The sequence below is a fragment of the Heterocephalus glaber genome, unplaced genomic scaffold (genome assembly GCF_053883595.1).
Source record: "Heterocephalus glaber isolate CG9 unplaced genomic scaffold, H.glaber_assembly_v1.0 deba00001538, whole genome shotgun sequence".
Classification (NCBI taxonomy): Eukaryota; Metazoa; Chordata; class Mammalia; order Rodentia; family Bathyergidae; genus Heterocephalus; species Heterocephalus glaber.
Window position 1 is genome coordinate 20,274,765 of NW_028258333.1, and position 8,796 is coordinate 20,283,560.

Here is an 8,796-nt window from a genome sequence, read left to right on the forward strand (position 1 = left end):
AGAGAACACTGTTAGAACCATGTCTAAAAACTTAACATCCAGGTTAACTCCAAGTTCTGTGGGTCAGCAGGATTCTGGCAGGGACAGTTGGCAACCACAAGCTGGGAAAGTTGATGTAATTTGATTAAAGGACTATTTTCAAAGATATGGTCATGTTGTAGGGAAACCACAACATGGGAAACAATGTGTTCCCAAATCTAGTAACAGTGGTGCACCACTAGTATCACTACCTCTGACAAGATGATGAGAGAGAATATTTCTCTAACTACTGGGTTTAGGGAGTTTCTCAAGGAAGATGCAGCTAGCCCATGACCCTGTTGGGAAGGAGTTGGGGGGACAAATAGCTCCATCTCACTCTCCTCACTCCTTCTCACGTCCTGCTGATGTATTTCATTGGTACAAATGATAAACTTGAACTTGCTAAAGTCTTATGCTGACATGGGAAGACAGAAGATGGGCCTGAAGAGAAAGCACGAAGGATGGCATGGCCAAGTGAACAAGACCAGGGAACAGAAAAGCACTGTCTGCTCTCATGGGGCACATCTGTTTGGCCAAAATTTATGAAGACAAAGAAGAAAGAAAAACTGGAAAATATTAGGATCTAAGCTGTGAAGGTCATTAATGCTAGGGTAATGACAACCTTTGTTGTAGGCAATGAAAAGGTACTGATGATTCTCCCCAAAGCAGAGATACAACAGTGAAGATTAATTGAGGGGAGTTCTTCAGGACAATTCCAAATGCGCCTAGAGTTAACCAGAGACTGTAATTTGCCAAGACATTCATTTCCCCAAATATGATTAACTTTTATAGCCTTGTGGAGTTTGAAAGTACTTTTTCACATATGTACTCTCATTTTTATTCTTCTAACAATTTCTGAAAGGATGTATTATTCTTATCCTCATTTTACTGCTGAGAAACATGAAACGTTTACTGGCGAGAAATGTGTTACCCAGGATCCCAGCAGGAAACCAGTGATACACTCCAATTAGGGTAATTTAAACAGGGTTTATTTACAAGGTGTCAGGAGTTAGGATTGTCGAGCTCTTAATAGTGAAAAATCTATAACCACTTCTAGCCAAGAAGGATGTGGGGAGCAGTGTTTACTGCCATCAGATTCAGTGGAGCCAACTTCTTGGTTCATAGAAGGCATCTCCTCACTGTACGCTTGCATGTCATAAGGTGAAGCACTAATCCCCTGCATGAGGGCTCCAACCTCATTACATATTCACCTTTCCAAAGCCCCATGCCTTAAAACCATGACATTGGAAATTGGCTTTCACCGTATGAATTTGGGGGGGACACAACCAGTCAGTCCACAGCAATAGATAACAGTATAATGTAGTACAATAATTAAGAAATATTAGCTATTATCTTTTAAAATAATGTATTTAATTATGTTTACATGAGACAAACACACATATGTAACATAAACATACATGGGGAAATCAAATTATTTCAGAATAAAAATCCATATGCTTTTTATTCTGAAGTAATTTAAGCTTTGCAGAAGAGTTGCAGGAGGGTACAGTATTCTCATATATACTTCACCCAGCTTTCTCTAATGTTAACAACTTGAATGACCTTGGTACATTCATGAAAGCTAAGAAATGATTATTAATGTAGCATTACCAATTAAACTACAGACCTGCTTGAATTTTGTCAGTTTTTCCACTAATGTACTTTTTCTATTCCAAAATCCAATCAGGTTACAACTTTACATGTTAGTATAATTTATTTTTTAACCATGACTATGTTTAAAAGCTGATTGCAAAATTTCTGAAAAATTTCATGATTGGCTTTTGCAATACAAGTTATCTCCAGTAAACCATTATACATACTGTACTCTGAGGAGTAGCACCCAACTTCGTGGAGAGTGTTCTCCCAATTGGTGCAACAACTGAATCTTTAAGCCCTTCTGCTACTATTTCTTGGTGATATGGATGTATGGTGAGACGAATGGATTTTGTGATGATAAGCTGGTTGTTTCACTCTCTTTGCTACAAAACGTGTTCTTTTGTATGAGGTAATGATTCATGGGGATACAATAGTGATGGATAAAGCATTACATAATTATATAAATCATGATACTGGTAGGAGGGCTACAGGAAAGAATATCACATCAATATCCAGAATTTGACTCTGGAGTAAAATTTCTTCGAGTACAATTCACTGTGTACTCCATGATGGAAAGGGGTCTGGTGTAATCAATCAGCTATTTTGTAGTTAGCTTGTCACCCTGGACTTGGTCCCCTATCTGTGGCTCAACATTGGCCTTTCTAAGCAGGTTTGACACTTAGCAGTGGTACTATCCAGATCAGCACTGAAAGGGAGAAGTCTAAGGATGAACTCGTGTAACCCGTGTGCAACCTTTTTTTTAATTAGTACATGTTAGCAGTACATAATGATCACATTCATCATGGGAATTTGTACATGTACTAACACATTTTCATGCTCTTTTTGTTCCCTTCTCCTCCCCTCCCTCCAACCCTTCTTCCCCTCCCCATGTGAAAAGCTCTATTTCCATTTTTTTCATATTCCCATCAACAAATGAATTGATAAAGAAACTGATACTTGTACACAATGGAGTACTATTCTGCCATAAAGAAGGATAAACAAGGGATTTTTTAGGTAAGTGGATGCATGTTGAGACCATAATCTTACATGAAATAAGTCAGACACACAAGTTTAAAAGTCACATTGTTTCTCTTATGTGAGAAACCATAGTATAAATAAGGAGCAAAATAGAGGATAGATATTAGGAAGTTGGAAGAACTTTTTCAAATGGGAAGGGGAACAAGGGATGGGGGAGGGGGAAGGAAGGAAGGGAAAGGGATTTACAACTTCCTTTTCAGTTGTGTAATCACTTGATCTTGCTGGTTCTAGGAGTTCTAATTATCTGTAGAACACTAGTACTATCTCCAGCTAATCTGACAGAAACATATTGAAAACTCTGGTTTGTTCAAATCTTTAATAATCTTTTACGCATCTTCCTTTAAATTATCTAACGACAATTTCCAACTCAGCCTTGAACTGATAACCTTGCTTCACTCTTCATTAGCAAATCTGAGGCAATCACACAGGAACTCTATCATCTTAAACCCCTCACTCTTCACCAAAGAGAAGGAATCAGATACCTGACTGGTGGGTGAGGCTGATCTGTTCATGTTTTACACTTTAGTGAGTAATCTAAGATTTGCACTGCAGGACTAGAATCACATTATTCAATTAAATTAAGGACAATAAAGTTTTATGTATTTTTGCCAATTTTTAAGGAAGAAAAGCTGTTATATATTGAATTTCTAAAATAACAACAGCTTGAGCCATAGGTCAGACACATCAAGTAGTAACAGGAAGAATTGGAGAGCCAAAACAGCATAAAGTAAGGAGGAATGAGTGTCAACCTTGCTGTGGATTTTAGGATTTAGAAAGCTGGGCCTGGGGGCCGGTTTGTTTCCTTTGGAAGGTTTACAACTGTTTTTATTGTGTCTAGCACCTAATTTTGATGGCAGTGCAACTGGTATTTAACTGCAGCAGCCAGCCCTCTGTCCTGGTAAGCAGGAAGTGTGGGCCTCAGTGTGGCTATAGCAGCTTTTCCCTGCACTGAAAGTTACTCTTGGGCATTCTGCTAAGCACTTGGTAGAGAACGTTTACTCTTTTGCAGTGCTTCTTAGCCAATGTGCAGGACATTAAAATGCAAAGGTGCTAAGATGCACACACCAGCTTTGGAGCGCCACTGAATAGTAGTATTGGTACTAGTTCTAGTTAGTCTAGAGGTTAAGTATCTAGAGCTAGATCAGTTGCTTCAAATTCCCTGCATCTCTGCATAGTTTTTGAATTGTAATTGAGGACAAAGAGTGAAGCCTGGAAGAATAATTTTATTTTTATTTTAATGCTTTTGCCAGGTACGCGGTCTTAAGTAGCTTCTTAAGAATTAAGAAAATAGTTTTTGTTTGTTTGTTTGGTTGATTTTTTGATATAGGGCATGCAACATAGTCCAGGCTGGCCCTTAACTTGAAATCTTCCTGCCAAGTCTGGTATTATAGGCATATACCACCACACCTGGCTCCAGAAAGTATTTTTCAAGTTGTAACTGACAATAAAAACAAAAAGATATAGGGTTTTTTCCCCATTAACTTTATTGGTACATTTTAGGTATAAAATACAGTTACATTCATCATTGGGATCTTGTACCACTGCATGAGTCTCTTGGTTCTTATTTTTTTCTCCTTCCCCTGCCCTCCCTTCACCCCCTCCACCCTTCCCTATTTGTGAAGACCTTGTTTCCATTTTTTTCCTCTTCTCATATTTTTTCTTTTCCCTTTTTCCCCTTCCCCTACCCCTCCCAATTCCCCTGCTCTTTTAGACCTTTTCTTCCTGTTACACAATATCAGTTATACATTTTGAAAATTACAATATTAAGATCTAGGAGACATTACCACAGATTTTACAGAATTTAAAAGGATATAGAAAGCATATTACAAAAATCTTTTTTGAAATAAATTTGACAACTTCTAAGAAGTAACTTAGAAGACAAACTAATGAAACTAACTTTGGAGGAAATATAAAATTTGAAAAGCACCTATTAAAGAAAGTATATTCCTAGCTTGAAAACCTACCTATATGACAACAGCAGGCTCATAAACATTTTAACTGATAAATTATATCAAACAATTAAAGCAGAAAAAAGAAGGAACACTTCTCCCCTCATTTTAGGAACTCAACATTTTGCTAATCCTAAAACTAGATAAAGATAATAGAAGAAAAAGGAATGAACATAGATAGAAATTTGTTTAACAGAACAAACTCTTAGAAGTCAGATCTGGCAGTATGTAGAAAGTGGTTTTATTATAGGGATGGCAGTGTTGGTTCAGCATTGGAAGATCCACCCCCAAAAGTAATCATTTTAACAGAGGAAAGGAAAAAGCCATATGATCCTGTCCCTAGTTGGAGAAAAAGTATTGGACTAAATTCTACAGTTGTTCATGGTAAAAGCTATCAGGAGACTAGAAGTAGAACAGAAACTTCTCGACAAATTAAAGACATGTACTCCATACTTTCAACAAAAACTCCTTCTATGAATGGAGACGATACAATGCTTTCACCCTAAAGTGGGGAACAAGGGCATATATGCCTACTCTTCATCTGTCCATTAGACTTTGAAACATAGGTCTAAACCAAAATAGACTGGCAATAAAATGACACAACTAGGACAGGATTGGCATGGCAGAAGCAAAATCTTTATATGTAGATGAAATGATCATCTACAGAGAAAATACTAAGAAATCTCTAGGAGCCCCTAGAACTTTTACTTGAATTTAGCAGGATTAGAAAACACAAGGTTTATATAAAAATTCAGGTCTGTGTATACTTGCTATAAATGAAGAACTGGATATTGAAATTTAAAAGTTATGTAGGAGTACAAAGGACCCAGAAAAGCCAAAAACAAAAACAGTGTTGGAAGACGTTTAGCACCCAATTTTAAGACTTCTTCTAAAGCTACAGTAATCAAGGCAGTGTTGGTGTAAGGAAAGACATATAGATCATTGGAATAAAACAGAGAATCTAGAAATAGAACCACACATATATGGTCTACTGAGTTTTGAAAGATTATTTAACATTAGCATTTTACAGAATATAAACTCGATTCAAGAGCTGAGGAAGAGATAGTGTCTTCAGCAAATGGCACCAGAACACCTGGTATCCATATATAAAAAATTAATCTCAACCCTTTTTTTCCATACATGAAAATAACTTGAAGGGATCTATGAACCTAAATAAGAAAGCCCAAAAGTATAAAACTTTAAGAAGAAATTATAAGGGAAGATATTTATGAATTCAGGGTAGGCAAGAACTACCTAGGATACAAAAACATGATGTATAAAAGAAAAAAATTGATTAATGAGATTCCATCAAAATTTAGAACTTTAAATGACATCATTAAAATGAAAAGTAGTCCTTAAACAGACCATATTTACAATGCATATAACCTATGAGCAGAATATATAAAGAATTCTTAGAGCTCATTAATAGACAACTCAATTAAAATGTAGACATAAAATGATAAATAGCCAGTATAGCACAAGGAATGTGCAACTCTTGAATCAGAAAAATACTAATCAGTACAATAATAAGATTGAATTATACACTCATTAGGGAGATGAAGTAAAACTTTTAAAAGCCTTGTCATGACTTTTTCTTTTTGTTGGATCCTCCCCCTTTGTGTTTAATTTGTCACACCCAATGGATTCATTCTGCTGGGTTTCCTGGGGTTGTGGTGCTCATTGTCTTTTCCTAGGGTATTGTCTAAAATTTTTTGGAGTGCCGGTTTGGTATTCATGAAGTTCCTGAGGTGCTCTTTATCATGAAAGTATCTTGTTTCTCCATCAATTTTGAAAGATAGTTTTGCAGGGTACATCAATCTGGGTTGGAGGCTGTTTTCCTTTAGGGCTTGAAATACATCACTCCAAGCTCTTCTTGCCTTGAGGGTTTGCATTGAGAAGTCTGCTGTGATTCTGATGGGCTTTCCTTTGTATGTGATTTGTTTCTTTTCTCTCACTGCTTGTAGAATTTTGTTCTTCTGTTGGATTTCTGGAATCCTAACTATTATATGCCTATGTGTAGATTTTTTTTGATCAAGGCTAGCTGGAGTCCTATATGCCTCACCTATCTGTATGTCAAGTTCTTTTCCCCTCCTTGGGAAGTTTTCTGCCACCACCTCTGTGAAGAGTTTTTTTATGTCAAGATATAGGTTTTTACAAAGATAATATTTTGGGGGGGGGCGGGTACTGGGGATCAAACTCGGGATCTTGAACTTTTGAGGAAGGTGGCAGAACCACCTAGCTAAATCCCTGACCAGATAATATGTTCATTTGAGGTACTGGAGTAGAAAAACTTCTTAATTAAATTACTGCAAACCCAAAAGTGAAGACAGTTAATGTTTAAAAAGACTTATGTATGAAGTTTCAGTCTTTAGGAAGGAGATAGTCCTAGGCGATCCAAGAGAAAGTAGAGTAGTTTGAAAAATGTGCTTTGGTTTTCCTACTGGGAATGAGAATGCAGTTGGTGCATGCTCTATGTAGTCTCAGCTACTCAAGAGGCTGGGGCAGGAGGATCACTTGAGTCCAGGAGTTCCAGAACAGACTGGGGAACACACTGACACCCTCTCTCAAAAGAAAAGAAAGAAGGGGGGTTAGGGAGAAGGAGGAGAAGGAGGAGGAAGAAGGAAGAGAAGGGAAGGGAAGAAAAGGAAAAGAAAAGGGAAGGGAAGCAAATTGAAGAGAACTGAAAAGAACTGAGCAAATGAGCAGCAGAAGACTAAAAGTAAAATCAGAGAAGACAGGCTGATTAAGGAGAAGGAATAGGGTGGCTCCCTAAAGGAAAACAAAACTATGATTTTAGAAACAAGGAAGGAAAAATTATATCTTTAAGGAAAAGATGGACAAACATAAAAGGGGGTAACTTTCAAGGTATTAACATTCTTCCAAAAGGTAGTAAACAAAATGAGGACTATATTAGATGTTATTAGAACACTTCTTAAGGGAGAGGTGTTGAGTACCACTGCCCTAAAAGTAGAGTAATTGACATATATTGTAACCTGTAACCTGGGCATAAATCAACATATTTATGTGTATTTCTGTGTGTGTGTGTGTGTACAAAAGATGCATTAACAGCATGCGTACTCTGGACTTGAAATTTTGTGGAAGCTCCTAAAATCTTCGCTTAGCTTTAAATGAACACACGAGGAATGAAGTCCTTATTAACAGCAGAGGGCACTGTGTTATAAGGTTACTTCTCTGAGGGTTCCCATAGTAGCAATTACCCCTACCCCACTCCCTACCCCTGGCATATAACCCAGGCCCTAGTTCATTCTAAGTGTTCTACCACTGAGCTACATTCCTACAACTGAGTTTTTCCACTTTCCTATGTTCCTTCACCACACTGAATCTCAGAAGCCATGTATACTTTCTTTTTGTGGTCCTTATTATACTAGGGCTAGTTTTGAGGTTGGAAGACAACTAGAGGTTTTGAGAAGCTATTTTTTTATGAAAAACTATTTTTCATAGAATAATCTTTAATCATTGGCCTATATGGCTCTGCCTCTTGAAAATTCATTAATCTTAATCTCTCTAATCCTGATTATCCTTAAAGATATTAACATTTGAGAATAAATTATTTTATATTAGAACATAAGACTAGATCCTGTTGTCATTCAAATAAATTGTATCCAACTCCTGAAACTTTTTAAAGGGAACACCTACCAAATACTATTAGTAATCTACTTTTATTATCTTTCTCTAGATCAGTTTGTAAAGAGTTTTAGATTCTTTTTTCACAGCAGAAATTTTTTTAAAAACTTTTCAAACAAGGGTTGTCTCAATACTCATCTCAATATTTATTGCTATGTTCTAGGTTTACATCTAGTACTGACAATAATACTTAAGTTATGCTTTGGCTTTTTACATCCTAGCACCAAGTAATAAGTGCTACCAAGAGAGTTATGTGATGCTACTAGCAGATACAACAGGGAGACTTGCTCCATATGGTAAGGGTGATCACAAACAGGTCCCTTTAAACGACTCTTGAGCTCTGAGAAGTATGAATTTAACAAGCAAAAATGTATGGTAGAGTGCTACGAGTGTTTAAAAAGACTTATGGAATAAGTCTTTTCAAGGGAGGAATAATTTTTGTGCAGAAATAGAGATCTGTGGGAGAGAACCTGAGGGGGCAAGTGTCACTAAGATGGGGGGAATGAAATGAAGGTTGAAGCGTGAGGGACATAAAGCCTGAGTATTTTTA